Source organism: Drosophila albomicans, chromosome 3 (assembly GCF_009650485.2).
Source record: "Drosophila albomicans strain 15112-1751.03 chromosome 3, ASM965048v2, whole genome shotgun sequence".
Lineage (NCBI taxonomy): Eukaryota > Metazoa > Arthropoda > Insecta > Diptera > Drosophilidae > Drosophila > Drosophila albomicans.
Window position 1 is genome coordinate 39,404,850 of NC_047629.2, and position 19,854 is coordinate 39,424,703.

General features: G+C 39.3%; 1 long non-coding RNA gene across 1 annotated transcript; it reads right to left on the minus strand.

Moving 5' to 3' along the window:
* Nucleotides 1-1,796: 1,796 nt before the first annotated feature.
* On the minus strand, nucleotides 1,797-19,037 carry LOC127565500 (uncharacterized). Its single transcript, XR_007954801.1, has 3 exons — nucleotides 17,346-19,037; nucleotides 7,998-8,077; nucleotides 1,797-5,196 (listed from the first exon to the last, which is right to left on the minus strand). It is a non-coding gene; the product is annotated as an uncharacterized LOC127565500 (long non-coding RNA).
* Nucleotides 19,038-19,854: the final 817 nt, after the last annotated feature.

The following is a 19,854-nucleotide window of genomic DNA, read 5'->3' on the forward strand; positions in this document are numbered from 1 at the left end:
TTGTCTTTACTAACTTCAAGTAGAACGTAAATAAAATAATAAAAATTACTACTAATTTTGATCTGTAAAATTATTTTTTACACATCGCTAATAAGTCTGATCTGTAAAAGTATTTTAAGTAGCTTTGAATAATAATTAATAAAATAAATTTCTCTAATTGAATTTTTTCTCCCTTACAAATAACATATATCGTTGTTATTTATTTAATGTAATTTTTATAATAAATTAATTTTGCATATTTTTTTAATTTCTTCTACATTACAAACAGATTTATGAACACATTTTTTTAGTTATTCTTATAGTAAGTCAGATTTCTATAGTTAATCAATTTCATTTACATTAGAAACATATCTTTGTGATTTATTATTTATTTATATAATAAGTTAAATTTCTTTGCTTATTTAATTTCTTCTCCTTCGTATTTTACGAATTCCCGTATTACGTTTGTCTTCAAGTGCATTCCATTGACCTTGTTTGTTTATTATTGTTGTTGTTCGTTGCAATTGCAGTTCAGCTGCGGAACTAGTTCCTTTTGGCAGCTTGAACACCCGTTCATGATGATCCCCTTTCGTTCGTTCGTTCGTTTGTTGGTTCATCATGGGCATTTAGAAAGTCACCCGGAAATTCACAGCCAAAGCAACACACACACACTCACATACATGGCATATTTATGCTGATTAGCACCTTTTGGGTTAGCTCTGCCCAGAGCATGTGTTGTTGTCGTTGTATCCATGTGAGTATGTGTGTGTTAGAAAATAATCAATTGGTAAATATGTTTATCACGACTTTGGGCCAACGTGCTTAGCTTTCGTTTCCATGCTCCACTTTGGTCAGTTTCGAGTGCGACCTGCCTGCCAGAGGAGGGGTAGCAGGAGGTGCAAGAAGAGGAGGAGGAGGAGAAAGAGGAAGAGGGAGAAGTCATTTCATGAATGAAAATCGTCGTTGCAATGCGGAGGCCAAACACATGTATGTGGCTGGTTATGCATGTGTATTGGTGTGTAGGTAGATAGACGACATATTTGATTGTCGATTACTTATCTCTGGCTGCCTGCCTGCCTGTCCCCGCCCCCAACCACTGCCTTTGTGGCTCTGGCTGTGGCTTCTCTTATCATCCGAGGCCTTTTGTAATGCGCAAACAAAGCATATAAATACCAACTCAGACACACACACAGACGCAGTTGTGTTGTTTAGATTTCGTTGGCATGCTTGGAATGTTGTCTGACAAACGATCAGGCGCCCAGCTCGCCGCAAACTCACCTTGAGCTGACAGTCGCAGTCCAAAAAAAAAAAAAAAAAACAAGAGCCGGAGAAAAAAAATTAAGTTCGGCGCTTGCGCGCAGTTTAAGCATTGGCGTTGGCGTTACCGTCGACGTCGGCGTCGCTGCTTTGACCCAGTGAAAAAGCTCGCTCTCTCGCTCGCTCAGCTGCAAGCTCAGTCACATTGTGTACTTACCCACATACAAACACACATACAAAGAGTTTTAAATGAATGTTTTGTACTCACCTTCAGGGCAGCAGCAACAAAAACAACAAGAGTTTTGGAGGCTGCGCGCTGCTTGTCGGCATTAGTTCAAAGCTTTGTAACACCACACGATTGCGTGCGCTTGTGTGTGTGTGCTTGTGCTTATGTTTGTGTGCAGGGCACACTACTCGAAAAAAAAACCATTGGAATGTGGAATGTGGTATTCATTGACAAAATCAGCTTTCAAAATGATCTCACTTGTATGAAAAACAGTCAAACCAAATCGAAAACCGGTTTCGTAGTCAAATCAGAGAGAAGTAGCACTTTTAAAATTTTAGTTTAGTTCGTTTTCCTTGAATGTACACAACACACAAATACTTAGTTACTTAGATTGCATACTCACCTCACAATTAATTCACCATAGCACCTGGAACTAAGCCATATTTAATAATAATAATAGTAATAACAATCATAATGATTACTCTATGTGTGTCAAGTCGCAATTATTGACTGTCAGTTAACACATCACAAAGAAAAAAGAAAAAAAAAACTAATACGAGAAAAAACAAAAGCTTTCAAAGAGCGTAGCCTAAATATTTTCACACGCGCAAAGCAAGCAAACACAAAAAAAGCACACACACACACACTCGTAGACAGCGACTAAATTCGGGCAGCATCTTAAGGTTTTGGTTTCTAATATAAATAGCACACACACAATTAGTGGCGCTGAGAAAATCAGAGAAAATAAACTGATCACAGCTGCAACTATTCAACGAGGGGAGTTTATCGAATCCGGGGAGGGAGTCGCTAAATATAGCCAAGAAATCAAAGGTGTACGTAATAGACAAAATCGAAGAAGAAGAAAATCAAAGTTTGCGCTGCGCAGGCGCGCCCTGTTAGTTAGAAAGAGAGAGAGAGAGAGCGAGCGCCAACAACTACAACAGCGCCGCATTGGAATGCTGGAAGCAACAATCTTCATTTAACAGTCATTAATTTAGACGTCGTTCCAGCTGTTGTTTGCCTTTGTGGCTGTGCTAAGGGAGCGCCCGCTGCCGACGTCGCCGCTGTCGTCGCTGCTCCCGCGAGATGTGATCACACGCTGCTGGGAAGCTGTGGGAAAGTATGTGGCGCAGCAGCAGCGAAGTTGGCAGCAGCAGCCACAGCCACATCAAAAATTAGGTCAACATTTTTTCATTCACTCTTTTTTTCGTTGTTATATTTCGACATATTTTGTGTGTTTAGTTTTTAGTGTTTTTTTTTTCTTCTCTATCTCTGCTTCTTCATTTTTTGTGTGCCTGCCATTTTTATTAACAAAAACTTTCTATTGAGCGGACACACACATACATACATATAAAAAAAAACTTACACAGAAATAGTTTTCGAGCCACACACGAACTTCAGCAGACCGTAGCATTCACCGTTACTTTTTTATAGCACATTTTTATGGCGGTCAGCAGAAGCAGCAACTGCCGCCCCGATAATATACAAATATCATTTTTAATTGACATTTATTGTGTGTTGTTTGTTCTGCATAAAATAAAACGGCCAACAAACTCTTTGCCAACAACTCTGTCTGTCAATCGATAGAGCTTAGCGATTTCGATAAACCACCAAAACGATAACAGCATTCCGCAAGCTCAACTCGTTCTTCGTTGCTGCTGCTGCTGCACTCGACCACCGCCAACGTTTTACTGTCGCCTTTTTTTCGCTTTTCGCAAAAAGAAACAAGAAAACAGCAACAACAACTACACAAGAACAAGAACTACATCAACAAGGGATCATTTTGCCGCTGTCCGTTAGACCAACGATGCATGTGTGCGTGTGTGAGAGAAGGAGAGCACATTTGCGCTCCCTTTTTTACCCTTTTTGTTTTTCTGTCCACTTTGGACTTTGGCGTCACTGTCCCTGTCCCTGTCTGCCTGCTTTTGCTTCTCATGCCTTCTAGCTTTTTTCGCTCGTCCGTTGCTGTTGTTGTTCTTGTAAAATTCTGGTTATGCTTGCCTGCTGCTTGTGTTCTTCATTTTTGTACCCGTTACACAATACGTTGGAAAAGGGTATTTATACTTCAAATTGTTGATAGAAATATGTATATTCCAAATATAAATAGTTAACGAACGGATAATTAAGTAAATCATTCAGTTATAATTTTAGTGAGTAGAAAATCAAGTGCAAATAATGTTTCAATTTCGCAAAAAGTATTTTCGTTAACGGGTATTTTACAGTCGATCATATTCGGACATTGCTTACTTGTTGGTTCTTGATGTTGCTTTTGTTTTTTTTTTTTTTTTCTGCCAGCCCGCATTCTATGCTGGTGGTTGACTTTTCTTCGTTTTGCCATTTTCTGCTGTTGATGCAACTTCTTAAGTCCAGCGATTGCAATTATGATAGGCACACGAGGTAACCCCCTTTCTTTCCCAATCTCCTTGCCTTACCCTTTGTTTTACATTGCAACTGCAAGTTACAAAAATACTGTAATATGCACTTAATTTACAGCTAATCGAGTCTTGATCTTTAATAACTTTGTAACATGTATAAATCAATTGTGATCATAAAACTATATTTATTTCTTGATTGCTGCTGCTGAGAAATATGTCCACCGCACACAGCTAAAGTTGCACTATGAATAACGCTCGAGTTAAGTTAGGCTCAAGACCCACGCTCGATGTCGTCGTCGTCTTGCATGACTCATGCTTCAAATATTTCAATTTGAATTTCTAAATAGACGCTATACACATACACTAACTCACTCACACATACAGTCAAAGCGACGACGCGCAGCATCCAATTTCAGCCAATAAATATTTTACTTCGTCTCCAAAGACGAAGCCGAGCTTTTGTCTTCGACTCTTGTAACTCACAGTGTCTATATGTGTGTGTGTGTGTGTGTATACTTGCATGTATCTGTGCGTGAGAGCGCATTGACTGCTGCTGGCAAATTCCACAAGTCTTGCGCTCTCTTTGCCCATGTGCTGCTGCTGCAGACTTCGAGGTTAGAATCAAAGAAACTCCTTAGATGTCAATGGATGGATGGATTGGATGCCGATGCCGTTGCCCCTCCATGCAGACGACACAAAGTCTTGGCCAACATCAAAACCAGTTTCTGGACACCACATTTTTTTATTACTCACTTTTTTTGTGAAGCGCAAGTTCTATTTGGCTTAGTTCTTCGCGTAGAGTTGTTGAACGGAACCGCATTCCAGGCTACATAAATACACACATGCACAGGCAAAGTTTCAAGCCTCGCACACACACACATACACATTGAGTAAGAGAGTTCTTTAACATTAATTTTTCCACGCTGCTTATGCTGTGCGGCTCCTCCGCCTTGTCCCCTTTCCAACTCCTCTTCCAACCAATCGTTATTTGAACTTTCTGGAATGCGGTCGCACAAGTTTCATATGTATGTAATGTTGTGTGTATGCACTGTCTGTTTGCTTGTGTGTGAATGATTGCTGTCTGCTCCGTTTTTGCGCTGCTCCTGACTGAGCCTTTGGTATTTTTTTTTACTTAATTTCTTTGCTTTTTAAATAACTTTTTTTCCTTTCGCAACGTTTCTTAGTGTCAAGTTTGCATTTTCAATATTTACTTTTCACACTGTATACATTTTTTTTTTGTTCGTTGTACTCATATTTATCGCTGTTGTTACATCCGTTCTCACACAAAACGGCAAAAAATGTCGAAGGCATAACAAAAACGGTCCGCGCGCAGCTCAAGCAACGACCATGCGGCTGCACCTACAAAAATTTACTGAATGAAAATTTATCTTTCCTTTTGCGCCGATCATTCGTTCGAAACTGCTGCTCGCATCTCTGCTCTGTCGCCGTTGACTTCGACGTCGCTGTCGTTGTTGGCGTCGCGCATGCGCTCGCTGGCTACAGCGACAGCGAAATCTAGCTGGCGACGTTTGTAGCGGCAGCAACGGCGACTGCGGCAGCACTTCGAATGTTGTTTTGTTGTTGTTGTTGTTGTTGTACATTTCGAAAGTAGTTGATTGTGCTTGCGTGTGTGTGTATTTGTGTTGTCTCTGCCGTTGGATCTGTATGCGAGTTTGTTTGTAAATGTGTGTGTGTGCTAGAAAGTTTCGATACTGAACTGAACTACGCCATGAAAATGTTTGGGTAGCGCATACGAAACTTACAGAACGGCATTCCACAAACAAACTGACACTGACTGACCCCCCTTCCTCCACACCCCTTATTACTACTACTAAAAAGAGTATCTCGTGTCTCTCTCTTTCTCGCTCGCTCTGTGTTGATGCGTCCAAAACTATGCGCTACTTTAGCCCGTTGGGCCAAGCAATTTAATTCTTCAGTTTTTTGTTTGTTACTCGTTTTACATTCTGCGCCAAGTTTTCAGCCTTTGTCGCTGTCGCTGCCGCTGCTTCTTCTTCTGCTGTGGTTTTCGTAAGTGTCTTTTGGAATGTTTGTATGTATTGTACATTTATTTTATGTATGCCTGTATGTATGTTTTTTTTATGTTGCTGTAGCTGGTGGCGTTCTTTTGCGTAAACAACACACAAACACACACACACACATTCACACACAGCCGAAATTCGCCATTGAACGGTAAAAAAAACAAATTCCAACGTGTTTGACTTTGTTACGTGTGTGTGTCGCTCTCTGCATGTGTGAGTGTGTGTGTGTGGACTTTTTCAATTACATGTTTGTAAATGGAATTTCTGAACTTTTTGTGAACGAGGTCATTTACAACGAAAAAAAAGCAAAGCACAACATAACACAACGATCGAAATGCGAAGGGGCCAAGGGAAGGGCACGCTGGTGGAAGAGCGGAGGGTGGGAGGAGGCAGGGCAGGGTATTAAAAAGCTGTTTTTGTTGTGTTCGTCATGAAGGTATTTATAGGAAATTCCATAGGCATTACTCTTTAAATTTAAAATAGGCGTTATTTATAGTTGCCGGGGCAGCGGCATGTCATGAATACGAAATACGCACAGAGGGGAAATGCCACAACTGATGGGCCAGAGGGGAAGTGCAGAAGTGGAAGAAGTCGAAGGGGAAGGGCGTCAAAATGTCAAGCGATCGACGAAATGTGGGTGACAATGGCTAAGAAGCAGAGGCATGCATAATATGCAATCTACGGATACAGATACAATTCCAGATTGAGATACAAAATGTAGCTCAGATACAAATGTATCTCAGCTTAAGCAATGTACACACACTTATCAATTTTAACTGAGATATTGATATATGAGGGCTATTATTGACTAAAGATACAAAAGTATCTGAAATTGTAGGAAAATGCATCTATTGCATGCTAATCCCAATTTATTTCCATAGGGGAATGTCAATCAAACTTTTAATTACAGCGATAATTGAAATCACATAGGGGGCTGCTTCTAGCTAGACTTTTCTTCAATTAACAACAGTAAATGGAATCCAAGGAAAATTAAGTGTTGCAACATTTTCAAATTACCGAAAATAAAATATTCCTAAAACTCAAGAAATAAAATGAAATTTTGCTGAAAGGCTTCTATTGTACAATATTGTGTTGTTTATAATCTTAATAGATTATAAAAAAAAATAATAATGAAAATAATGGAAATAACAAGAAGGAAGAAATAAACTAGTTAATTTAAAGTTTTGTAAAAATGCTTTATAAATTACAGTTTAATCAAAAGATATTAAATATCAATTGTAAATGTTCTATTATAATATTAAAGTGTGTTGTGAAGAAAATTATTTTAAAGTCTTTACACTTTAATTTTAAGTGTTATTAAATCTTAGATCTATTAACGATCTGTTTCTTTTAAAATTTCGAATGCACTATAAACTTTAAAAAGTGTGAGCAATTTGTTTATCATATCAACTGTTCAATATTTGGTTTTCAAATAGTTCCACAATGAAATAGCTAAAAATTTTCTGGAAATTTATAGTCTATTGCTTACAGCTGAAATAGTTTCTCACAGATATGATATCACATCCGAGCTGATTCTGCATTTTTTCTGGGAAACTTCGATAGCGCCAGGAAATTCCCAAACGTTGTTGTAGTAGGCATATAGCCCGAGACTTTTTACTTAAATTTCTTTGAATCATTTCGAGAATCATGTGAGCAATTTAACTTGTCAGAGCCTTGATACCGATAGTTTTGTACTTTACATTTTGTACTCTTGATAAGCGGGCGCAAATGCATCATCATATTTTACCTATAACTAGGGCGCCAGGTGTAAAATAAAAAAACAACTGCAATCGGAATGAATGCAAGTCCATTGACAACTTTAAATGCTTCATCAAGTCGACAACGACGACGACGACGATGGAGACGATCGATAAGCCACGACGGCGGCTACTTGATTCAAGAATTTCTGGAATTTCGAAAGTGTACACACACCTGCCACAGTCACGCACACACACACACACACACACACACACGAACAGACGGACAGACAGACGGTGAGACAGACGAATACAAACAAGAAGCACGCGCTCAATCTTTGGCTTATCAAAAGTCCAAAAGCAACTATAAAAGACTTATGATGGAATTGCTGCAACTTTTTTGAGTCACATGCTTAACACTTACCTGGTAAACAGAGCGGGGGAAGGTGGCAGGGGGCGGTCGAAGAGTTGTAGTTAACGCTTGTCACTTGGCCTGTAAAACAACTGAAAAAGGAAAAGCAGAAAAAAAGAATGAAACGGAAATTGTAATAAATATATATGTATATATAGCACTTGGTTTAAGCGATTGGGATTTCTCAATGTGGACTTTCGACTTGTTTGAACTATTTACAACAATCAACAGCAACGTCAAGACCATAAAAAATAATTAATAAATCTTATCAGAGAACTCTCGCTATGTGTGTTTGTTTGTTCGCTGTAAAGTTTTTTTGTATGACGTGAAAAGATTGGAATGTAGTGTCACGGGTCTTTTTTTTTTGTGTTGTGTGTTGTTTGTTGATACCTAATCGAAGAAATGAACGAACGCACGTAATCGTCAATGGGTTTGTGTATTGTATTTTTTTGTTTTTTTCTCTGCTCGTCGAAAGTTTTCTATGGGCTTTAATACTTAATAATGCTTGTCTAATAGGGAGCACGTGATGTGCATTGCAAACACACAATGGGCCAATGACTGCACTCTGCAGTTACGACAGTTACGAGAAAGGGGTCTAGACCCCCTGCCAGACAAATTGCACATAATTTCTAGTCGAGTGACAGCGAAAAGTGCAGCGAACCTGCCCCAAATTGCGACAGACAGTTAGAACCGACTGCGAAGAGGAGCGGAGAGGAGAAAAGCAGACATGTGAATACTAAAAAAGAGACTGAGACGGAGCTGTGGATAAGCCCTGGGGCAACTAGTTAGTTAGTTAGTCTCCGTTGAAGACTCGTCGCCAGTCGCAAGTCTCAGTCGCATTCTCATTCGCAGTTCCCAGTTCTCGAGTCTCAGTCATGGAAATTATGTCGTGTGCAATTTTATGCATGAGAGAATCTGTTGCCAGACAACAACACAAAAAGCGACGCGTTGCAACCGCCGCCGCCGGCAACTCGTAACTGCAACTTGCAACCGACAACTGAGCTTAGCTTAGCTGATAAGCCCACTAGAAGAGAATCGTCGTCATACTGCACACAGTAAAAACACCGACAACAACAGCAGCTAAACCAAAGTTGAGTTTGCTTTGATTCCCGACGCCACAGCAAAATGAGAACTAGCCCAAAATTTGCCAACACCTTGATGAGTTTGCTAATGGCACAGTGGGGCAACTCAATGCAAAAATCAACAGTCAAAAAATGTAAGTAAAAAAAATGCAATCATAAGATGTTTACTACTTATCTTTCTAGCTTTTGATAATAAATTATTTTTTAATAAATATTATTGGCATTATGGTTATATTATATATCTTTAATTCTGTTTGAAGATTTAAGATGAAGAAACAATTAGGCAGAATTAAATATACAATTAACAAAAAATAAAGTATAGATTTTTCGCGTTTTTTTGGGAAGTTGAAATGTTTATGTTAAATATAATAAAATTTGGGACTTTCTCGATTATTTTAGATTAGGTCTATAAACAATCCACTTGAAGGTTAAGATATATTAAATACTAATATCCAAAATTGCAAAAATATTTATTTCTTAATTTCTTCTTGACATCTTTTCTATCAATATTTATCATATTGAATAAGTGCAACCAAATTTATAAAATTCTTAGACCTTTTTAAATAATTCTCGATGTTTCTCGGCATTTCTTATATTTGAGACATGAAAGTGAAATCCCTAAAACTTTTTGAGAAAATTAAAGTAGCTCTTATTAAAGAAATCAAATCAATTGTAATGCATCGTTAGGCAAGCTGACTAAGCACAGAGTTCAGTTCATGGTCTGATACGAAGAGGTAAAAGTTGTTTTTTTATAATCATACATATGTTATATATTTCATGTCAATGACTGAACTAATTGAGTAGCTAGCAAATGGTAACGGTACCACTGTGCACTAAGTGTGTGTATGTGTTTGCATAGGACTTTTGGCAGTTGCATGTTGCATGTTGCATGCATTAGCATACAAGTGTTGGCCACTAACGAACAGAGCAGAGTGAGCTCTCAAGAGTCTCGAGAGGCAGCAGCGAAATGCATTGAAGCGACTCAGCTGCTGTTGCCACAGCAGTGGGCGCTGGCTATGTGTACTGTGCTGTGTGTTAGCAGCCCCCTCTGAACAAATGGCAGCCCCCGCCTAACAACAACAACACACGTGCATCTCTACTTTGAGCTCTTTTTGTTTTTTGGGATGGGCTATGAGGGAAAGTCGCACAGCAGGCAATTGCAGTTGCCGCTTCCTGAGCCCACACAAACAGCCAGCGAGGGAGACAGACGACGAGGAGAGAGAAAGAGAGGGTGATAGAGATAGAGACTGGCATAATTATAGCACATTCCATGGCACAAAGTAGCTGCAATCGGATGTGGCGGCTGGCTGTGGACTGTGGATTTGCCGGCTGCCAAGTAGGAGTTCACTCTAAAAATGTGGGCGATCTCCCTCCCCCCTCTCCGTTCCCCTCCCCTTCTGTCCGTCTGCACTCTGCGCTCACCTCTCAACAAGCGCATGATTTGCAGCTCCGCCTTCGATCTGAGATGTATTAATGACATTTGGCCCAGTTTTCACTTCCCCCGAAACAAAAACGCGACGTGGGGGCGACGACGATGGCGATGGCGACGGCGACACGTAACTTGCAGCAGCTGTGCCACCACGTTGGCGTCGCCCCCAAAGCCACATGCCCCTCGGTTCCCCTTCTCTCTCTCTCTCTCTCGTATGCCTCATTCATATTCATAAATTTAACGTCTTTTTGCGTAAAGCTGCAAACGCAGCGGAAGTTGTAGCTGCCCCCTCACCCCCCTCGACTGCTTGCGTCGCCCCTTCTTAGCTTAGCTGCTGCTGCTGTTGGCAGACAATGTGCCGCTCTATTTTGGCTGCGTTCCCGTTCCCATTCCCATTCCGATTCCCATTCCCGAACCAAATCCAATCCGAATCTCATTCCCAGGCGCAAAAGGGAGCCAAAAGTTCAAAGCACTATTGAACTCGGACGCACAACACTTTCGCCATAAATAGCAAAAGTGACGGCTGCCCCCCAACTCCCTCTTCCCGCGACTCACCCTCCCCTCTTCGCTTAGCCAGTTGCCCCGCTGCAAATGTTTTATCAACGGAAACTGGCTGCAGACGAGGCGCGTTCAAGTGTCTTGAGGGGGGGAAGCAAAACTGTGGTAGGAAGTGGCAAAACAGCAAAAGAAGCAACTGAAGAAAGAGAGTGCCAGAAAGAGAGAGACAGAGAGAGAGAGGGAGATAGAGATGGAGAGTCAACAAAACGAAAACAAAAGTGACTAATGCCTCAAGTGTGAGCACAGCTAGCGGCTTCCTCCCGCTCACTTCCTGTGCGTGTGGCCTAATGAGGAAGTGGAAATGGAAGTGGAACTGGAAGTGGAACTGAAAATGGAATTGGAAATGCAAATGGAAGTGCAGCGAACACACATACGAAACTGGAACTCCAAGTGGATGATGGAAGGTGGCAAATGCAATCGCATTTTGGAGACGAACCAAAAATAAAATCAAACGTAAAAAATACCAAACAAAATGCGAAGCAATGGCGACATTTGGATGCTCTACACAAAATTCTAAAGAAAATTGGTAATTCAAAAAAGTCATAAGAAAATAAGTCATAATTTTGCATTATTCTGATATGGGTCATCTACAAATTAAAAATTACTTAAAATATTACGTTTTACTCTCAACAAATTGGAATTTCATTAAAATAATGCTGATTTTAACACAATTTTGTTGTGCAGCAAAAATAAAGAAAGATGATTTTATTATTTTAAGAGTCATACATTTTTAATTTTAATTTCACTTTCATTACAATAATTATATTAATAGCAAAAACGAAAATATTAAACACTATAAAATCATTGAATTTATTTTAAGTAAAAGATAAAAAACTTGGTCTTAAAATAAATTGTGTTATTTTATAATATTTCATTTTATTTCGTTTCTGCTATTTATTTTATTATTTTAATAGAAAAAAATTATGAATGAATAATATCATTTAATTTTAAAATGTTTAATTTTGTTTAGTTTCTGCTATTTATTTAATTATTATAATGGAAAGAAAATATTGTATGACATATGATTGATTACAATCAAATTTTCAATATATTTTTTAACAAGTATATTTTTTATTTTTAATTTATTGAGTATAAATGGGATATTTTAATATTTAATATAATTATAATGAAGTACGCATATAATTATAAATAAATATGAATTTCTTGCTTTATTTAAGCCACTTCATTCCTTAGGTTTTATTCCGAATGAATCTCAAGTTTTTTGCCTGACTGTGACACATCGAAGGAAGTTAGGGTATTGCAGGCCCTAAAGGCCGATGCCACTTAGAGCCGAGTTGTTGTTGCAAAGTCGTGTTGGCGGGGTGGCAGTGGAAGTGGGTTGTGGTATGTGTGAAGGGAGCAGGGGAGAAGGGGAGAGAGAAGAAGAGGAGGAGGGGGCGCTCTATAAATAAGCATTTGCCCCGAAAGGCCGGAAATATTGTGACTATATAGACGAAAGCCAGCGACGGCAACCGATACGAGTCGCAGCTGTAGTGCTATCTCGCTCGCACACACTCTTCGCTGTTGCTGTCTCTTTCTGACATTCGTAGCGCATGTGTGTGTGTGCGTTTTCATTCATATTTTGCGCACAATTCATTCATAACTGTATGTGAATGGAATTGGGTAGAGAATGATGTAGGAGAGGGAAGCGCAGAGTGGAGAATTGGCACTGGGAATGGGGCAATGGCAGCATACAATATGCTTGTTATTGCTGTTGTAGTTGTTGTGATTGCGACAATATGCAGTGAACAAAAAATGTAAGAGTATTGGGTGCTGACCCCAAAAAAAAAAAAAAAACAGCGGAGGAGATACGGATGCGTTCCGCACTTATCAGTTTATGTCTGTCCACAGAGCAGAGTGTGTGTGTGTGTGTTTGCTGTTGTGCGTGTGCTCAATGAAAATTCATTGAAATTTAGAGCAAATCTATAAAATGCAACCAAGCAAGCAGCAACTACAACTACACTAAACACACACATACAAACACACACACGCACACATGGTTTGGGGGTCTCAATGGCGTTGGCGATGGCAGCGATAAACTAACAACAACACCAACAACAAACAGCAAACGAAACGCATTTGGAGCGATGACACGAGAGACCGCAGCGGAGGCGTCGACGTTGACGTCGGCGTCAGCGTTGGCGGCGTCGGCGGTAGCTGTTGTTGCTGTTACTGCTGCTGCTGCGGCATTGCATGAATTTATGAATGAAAGTGTATGTGATTATGTTTGGCTCGCTGTGTGTGTCTGTGTGTGTGTGTGTGCGTTGAGCACTGCGCTCGCATTTAATGAATGAAAATCCCAAGCCAAAGCAACGACAACACACACACACACACGAACACATGTTGAAACCACAGCAAATGCAGTAAAAACGGAAGTAAATGAGAACAACAACAAGAGCAACAACAACGACATAACGTGAAGAAATATGCTCCATTGGAATGAATGAATACCCGCCTGATTTTCAACTACGGATAAGATACTTGTAGAATATTTGATGTCTTCAAGTATCCACTCACATGGCAGGCATATAATACCCATACATACATACTTGTGTACTTATACATACATTTATTTACACACGCATTAAATACACAAGGGCGAACTTAGGCTTAAGATTAGATTGTGCTTTGCTCTTGATACTGCTCATCATAGTAAGAAGTCAGCAACTATTTTTAAAACACTAATTGAGGTTGAATTCGAGTTTTGAAAGTGCTAAATATATTTTTCTAAATTATTTAAGAATTTTTTCCTACATTCAAAATACTTTAAGCCTTGATAAAAATTTTGAAATTTGAACATTTTGAAGTTTTGTGAGTTTCAATTTTGCAATCATTACTAAATTAGTAAAGAATTTGTTCCTTTATGCAGTTTAATTTTACTAAAATTTTAAACATTTATGAATTAGAAAGTAGTTAAAATAATTTTGTATTTAATTGAAACATTTCTTTCTACACTTAAAACTAATTTTGCTTGCCAAAATCTTCAAATTTTATAGTTATTAATAAAAAGTAATTATGTTTTAAAGTTATTTTTGAACAATCATAAAAAAATACTTTTATTTTGCAGCTTTGAATTTAAAATGTTATTTTTTAAATCTTGCTACAAAAGATTTATTTAAAACTCTATTAAAAAATTTAAACATTAAATTTAATTTAATTAAAATACTTTAACTTTTAACGTTTAAGGACATAAAACCGTAACCCTAATTATTCATAATAAAATCAATTATTTGAATATCCGGTATGATAAAGAGGAGAGAAATATATTTGCTTGTGCAACCAAAGGATATTTGCATAGTAACTAAAGAAGATGAAGAAGTTGATTACAAACCTAATAAACAATGAAACCCAAAACTGTAGTGCTAAATTTAAATACGCTGACGATAAAGGGCTTCCAGATTAATGGAATTCAGATATGGCAAAAACTGAGTTGAGAAATTAATGAATTAACTCTGCCTGCTCGGCTCGGTTGTCCGATAAATTACGCTGACATATTTATTTTCTACTTGTTTTCATTTTTGTTGCTGTTGTTGTTGATGTTATTGCTGGTTTTTGCGCTGATTTCATTAGTTTTATTTCGGGATTTTTTCGATAAGCTGAGATTTTCTAAGAAAAAGATTACATTAAGAAATTTGCATTTGGCGTGTTTTTGTTACATGTGCTTGTTGCTGAGTCTGAGGTCTGAGTCAGGGAAACACGATTGTTGTCGACCGACACAAATGGGGCTATGATTGATCGAGTTCTGGTGAAATTCGATTGATTGTATCACAAGTGCCTTCGACACTGAAATGGAAATTTCGAATGGAAATGGAAATTCTGAATGGAAATTGGAATTGGTAATGCAAATGCCACTTGGACTCACCGCACAAAAGTCATAAAATTCACAAAAATAAAAAGAAGAAAACAACAAAGTTTTGTAAAAATTACAAAGAAAATATAGAGATGTGTGTAAATAAAAATAGAAAATGTTTCAAGATTGTTGGTTTTTTTTTTTTCTTAACAACAATGACGCACATTGCAGGTAAAACACAAACACACAAACACTCAGTCGAGTTAAAGGCAAATATAAATAGTACGATATAATATTATATGATACCTTCATACACACAAGCCCTGGCTTTGACTTTTACGACTTAATATTTATCGAAGCGGTAAAATTACAAGCGAAAGTGCCGCGAAAATTGTTCAAATGTGGAGAAACAATAACAAATAACAAAAAATGAAAATAAAAAATAATAACAACACAACATTTAACCGACCAAATGACGCACAAACTTTACAAGGTTGTCTGCCCCGTCTGTGGCCAATGTAATATCATTGGAGGGGAAAGGGGAGATAGGAAGAGGGAACTTTGTGTACGTCATTGAAAGCTGAATGAAAACGAAATGAAAATGAAAATTGGCGCACAGCAAACACAGCAACAAGTAAACTAACTAGCTGCAACACACACACACACACACACACACACACTGGTGGCTTTTACGTCAGCAGCATCAACACAATTTCCATGCGATTTCTTCGCCTTTTTTCCGTATTTAGATTACGATTATTTATATTAGAGCAGCGGCCGATGACGTTCTCCGCCGGGGCCATTGAAGGAGTCCAGAGATCATTTCGAAAAATGTTCCGACGTCGACGTCTCATTAAAAGTGTGTGCGCGTAATTATGCCAGACACTGTGGCAGAGAGTTGCCAATGGATTTACATTATTGTGCATTAAACAAAAATAACCAATCGATAATTAATCGACGGGGCGATCGCACACACACACACGCTCACAGGGTGATCCGTGTGAAGCTTTTCGCATTCAATTGTCGATTTCTCGCTTCTTGATATATTTAGTTTAGTTTTTTCTTTTTTGTTTGTGTTGCTTTTGTTTTTGTTTTTTGATAAATGCGTAACATATCAAACTGGTTCAATTCTGTTGATAGTTTTTCATGTCGTTGTTGTTGATCGCGCCTCGACTGTACCAATCTTAATTGCGCATTTAAATAAGTATGTATGTATGTTGTGTGTATGTAGAGAACAACTACAACTACTACAACAATACAAAATAGTATTCACTGGCAGCCAGCAAATTTACAGCCCATTGTGAACTTTGAGGCTTGAGGAAAAAAGGCGCCTTCTTCCCCCAAAAACGTGCGCTCTTTCTCTGTCTCTCTCGCTCGCTCTCTACCCCGACTGCGAATGCTACCCCTACCCATTGCTCCCTCCCTCAAACCCTGATCGCGCTGGCCGACCATGTGTCTGTCGTTCTCGACATTTTGAAGCTGCGCATATTGCGCCTTGGCTATTTATTATGTATTATAGTTTATGGGCCTGCAAACAAAAACAGAAGCGAAGCAAAAGCAAAGCGACCGACCCGACCGACCGCACTGCAAAAACGTTTTTGCGCAATATTCTCACAGCTTCGAAGTCTGTAGTATGTCGTCAGGTGGCAACGCCAAGTTACGTTTTGTGCACGGCACGTGTAGCTAATTATTCAAAAATAGTTTTTTGTTCTTCGTATATCTAGCTTAATAAAATTAATTTATTTGTTCTAATTAGACAATTTACGATCATTCATTTTTGTTGTTGTCGCATTTTAAAATAACAGCATTCGCGGCTGTGTGGCAACGCTATACGCAAAGGCCAACATGAAGAGCGTGAGAGAGCTTAAGAGCACACAGCTACAACAACAACAAGAGCGACAACTTGTTGCGCTTATGACTGTGTGGGTGAGCAAGCAGGCGTGTGTGTGCATGCGAGTGTGTGAATGAGCGTATGCAAGACAGAGAGAGAGAGAGAGCGAGCTTTTAGGCCTCGCTGGCCTTGCTGTTGTCTGGGTTGTCTCTCACTCTGTCTGTCTGTCTGTTCGTTGTTCCGTTGTGTCGTGTCTGACTAACTGTGTGTCGCTGTTTGTGTGTATTTATTTCTTTGGTGCGCAAAAAGCCCAGCGCACACTTAAGGACAACAGTGAGAGAGAATGAATGAGAGAGCGCGAGAGTGCACATGTGAGTGTTTGTGGAGGACTCTGCTGTCTGCCTGGTGGGGCTACAGAGAAGGGGGATGGCTGGCTTAAGCTGTTCAGCGTTGCGCTGCGTCGCTGCTGCAGGCTGCACAAAACAGCTGTTTTCTGTTGTCAATTTGTAATGCACGGCCGGACAAGCGCAGCGCAAAAACAGCTGTTTTAGCTGCATTCCGCACTGCGCTGACAGCGCTGACAATAACAAAATCAAACACACACAGAGAACCGAGTGTACGCGTGTGTGAGTATAAAAACTAGTAAAAGTTTAAACTACTTGATACTTACAAACAAAGCCATTAGGCAGACTGCTGATGGCGATGGCGACGGCGATGTCGATGTTGATTATATAAGCAGCGACGCACACATACTCAGGGCTATTCTACAAGTATGTGTGTTTGTGTGTGACTGAGTGGAGTATTCTGTGTGTGAGAGTGCTTTAGTATTGGTGTGTGCCAGTTTACTAAATGCTCAGCACACGCACTAACTCAACCGAACGAAACGTCGACGGCGACGACAGCGGCGGCAGAGGCAGCGACAGCGACAGCAGCAGAAGCAACAGGCAGATAGGCAAGTTTGCCTTAGTTGTTGTTTGGTCTCTGTTTGTCGTTGTTTTTGTAGCTGTTGTTGCTGATGTAGTTGACTTTGTTGTTGTCGTTGTTGTTGTTGCTGGGCTGGCGGCGACATTTGTGTCGTATCTGAACATTTGCGCTTTAAATAAATATACAGAGGTATTATAAAAAATGAGGCAACTACGAGCAACTACGAAATTGGTTCAATGCACGCCGCCAAAGCCAAAAGTGGCATCGTTCTCTTATCACAGCTAAGCTGCAAACTTCAACTTCAATCGAGTTGTGGGCGGTTTAGTTTCTCGATTGTCGTTTATCGATATGTTGATCATCATCATCAGCTTTGATCATCATCGCTTGTCACTTGTGGGCCATTTAGTACAAAGTTCACTTGCTCTTCTTGTTTTTGCTTCTTTTTTTTTGTGTTTTATACATTTTTGCAATACATGCAAACATTTTAATTTTGATTGTATAAGTTTACTGTTGCCTTGTGCGCCATTTTTTTTTATACAAATCCATACGAGTTTGTAACTGTGTGTGTTTGTATGTGTGTGTATACATTTCATTTCTTTATTTAAGTTTTTTTTTTATTGTTGCTTTTGGCTTGTATTTTATTTTATTCTTTGTATTTACTTTTCGCTTCTAATTTTAATTATTCAGTTGCGAAGCTCAAAAGTCGCGCGCTAGTTTGTTTTTAATTCTTCTTCTTCCGCTGCTTCTTGTTATTTTTATTGTTGTTGTCGTTTAAGCAGTTACGTTACGTTATTTTATACGTTACGCTACGTTATGGCCTTTAAAACTGCGTCGCAAATTTGCAATTTTTTTTTTTTGTTTTTGGTTTTTTTTTTTATTTTGTGTTTAGCTTGATCGAGTTGAAATTGGGTTCAAGTTTCTTTTTGTCGCTTTTTTATGTTTGTTTAGCAATATAATTAATAATTAGTTAAATGGCGACACACAGCAAGGCACACACACAAACATGCACACAGACAGATGCAGACACTCGAACACACACGCACACACACATATAGGACGGAGAAACAGACACAGGCCAAACACCAACACCTTTGCACAGTTTTAATTGAAATTCACTTTGATGCCGCCGCCGTTGCTGTCGCTGCTGCTCGTTGCCGCCGTCGTCGTCGTTGTCGTCGTTGTCGCCATCCAGAGACCAGAAGGAGAAGAGCCCAAAATGAAGCAAGCACACAGCCACACAGTGTAAGCCGCCGCGCCCAGGCAGAGCAAGCAGTTCACCGCCTCCTCCTTCTTGACGTTGGCGCTGTCGGTGACGTACTGAAACAAATGTCTCACCAAAGCTTCGTTTGCAGCGAATAGTTACGCGACGAAAATACACGCACACACACAGGCATTCAAGGCAGAGGCAGCGACAGCGCTGCGAGAGCAGCAGCAGCAGCAGAGATCAATGAATATGCCTTGAGTTGGGCGCCCACTGCATCAAAAAGCAACAAGTTCGTTACTGAATGAATGTTGCTCGCAGCGGTTGCTGCTGCTGCTGCTGTCGCTGCTTCTGCCGCCGTCTTCGACACTGTGAGTGTGACTTTGCATGTAATGGTTAACGCCACCATGGACAACAAAAATTTATACATTTTGCTTATGTCTGCTGCTTTGGTGCGGAAAACAATAGCAAAACAAACACACCGACACCTCACACACCGACACATACATGCACAGGAATTCGTATCAAAGAGAGCAGTTCTCTCTCTATCTCTCTCACATTCTGTCGCTCACTTTGTCCCAGCAGCAGCGGCAATGGCAAAAGCTTGCGGTCGTTTGCTTCTGTGTGTGTGTGTGCGTGAGTGAATACGATTGCTTAGCACGGTAAAAAATTTTTATGAACGAAGCAAAAAGAAAATGGCGGCCCAGCCAAATGCAATTTTAGCCTATCAATTGCAATTTTATCCCATTAGATGATCAATTAGTTATGAATTATGACTTTAAGACGCTGATTCTATTGTTAATTTAATTATCATTAATCAATAAATTAATAATTTGTTAAGGTAATGTGCCAAATTCTACAAATATTCAGTGGCATTGATTATATTTACTTGGAATAAACGCATTTTAAATATGTTTTACTGCAAATGAAAATGTTTAAAATGTTATAAAAATATTTTAGCATTATTTTGTTAAGCACAAATTGCATTTCAGATGCTTACTTTTTGATATTTCTATTAAATATGGACATTTTCTATGAAGTAAATCAAATTTGT